Genomic DNA, 1,446 nt, shown 5'->3' with positions numbered 1-1,446 from the left:
TGGAGTGGCTTGCCCTTTCCTTCTCTAGATCATTTTAGAGATGAGGAAACTGAGGCAAATAGCGTTAAGTGACTTGTTCAGAGTCAGACAGCTAGTAAGTGTCTGAAGCCAGATTTGAATTCAGGAAGTTCCTGACTCCAGGTCTGGCACTCTATCCACTGTACCACCTAGTTGCCTCTGACCACTTCTGAATGTGTCTAATTACACTATGGAGCAGTCCACCCTCTTCACAAGGACTTGATTTGAAACTTTGTCAAATGACTTGCTAAAATCTAGGTATACAGCACCCATGGCATTCTCCTGGTAAGTCTAGTAACCTGATTCCTTACTATGCTCTGTTATATTTGCCTGTGTTCATGTTCTGTCCAGACAGTAGAAGGTAAGCTTCTCAAGGGCAGTGACAATTTTGTTTTTGTCTTTATATTCTCAGAATCTAGCATGATGCCCGGTTGTATAGAAACTACTTAAACCTTTGGTTGAATTGAATTGAAGGGTAATCAAAGCACCTCACTGATAAGATTGCCTTAGTTCACTGCTGGAGAATAAAGAGAGGGTGGTCACTTGCTTTCATCCTCAGAATTCCCCTGGCTTCCATTCAAGTGCAGGTGGAGGGAGAGCTAGAGGGATAGGATGGGCCAGGCTAGAGGTAAAAGTGGGAGCCGCCAAGCTCTCCATGACAAGAGAGACTGTACACGTGGAAGGAGTAAGCACTGAGGGCAGAGGTTTTCAGTCTTTTGGCTCCCAGTTCAGACAGACTGGCTGAAGCATGATTTCAAATTCTTCACTTCTCCCCCACCTAAAAGCCAGAAGACCTCCCTCCTCCCCCGAATTTATAGGACTAATTGGATGCCCCAAGGAACAGCTTTCCGTTTCGTGCTAAACCCTTCTGCCTCTCTGAATCCCTGAACAGCAGGAAAGGCTTGGGTGACAACCTGAGTGTTATGTTTGTACAGCATCTGCCAGGGACCAGTGTCCTTGGGGGAGGATGAACGCTACAGCCTGGGGAAGTATGCAGGGAGGGCCTCACTGGCTGTGACTGACTCTGGAGGGTTTTACTGCCTCCCTCTTCGCCTACTTATAGGAAAACTAATAAAAAGAATTGCTATCTTCGGGCTAGTTCCACGACCTCACTCTTTCACCTCCAGCCCAGTGACCGGCCCTCAGAGGAAGGGAGCCAGCCTGATGAATCGCACTTGATTCAACTGGGCTGGGAAAGAATAAGGTTCCATCTCCACCCTTTCGGGGGTGACTGCAGCTTACGTCAGGAAGTTTTGAGTTCATTTTCTGGCACCAGGACTTTATTTTCATAACAGCATGAAGTACAGTGGAACTGGAGTAGGCGTGTCCCCACCCCCCCACCTTTTTCCCACCCCTTATCCCTGTCCTTCCCTCCCTTCCCCGCCCCCTTCCGTCTTGAGTTGCATTTATAACTGTTGCTGGGGTCAA

Source organism: Vombatus ursinus, unplaced genomic scaffold (genome assembly GCF_900497805.2).
Source record: "Vombatus ursinus unplaced genomic scaffold, bare-nosed wombat genome assembly UNPS02011431.1, whole genome shotgun sequence".
Classification (NCBI taxonomy): Eukaryota; Metazoa; Chordata; class Mammalia; order Diprotodontia; family Vombatidae; genus Vombatus; species Vombatus ursinus.
Note: the sequence above shows the minus strand (reverse complement) of the source record.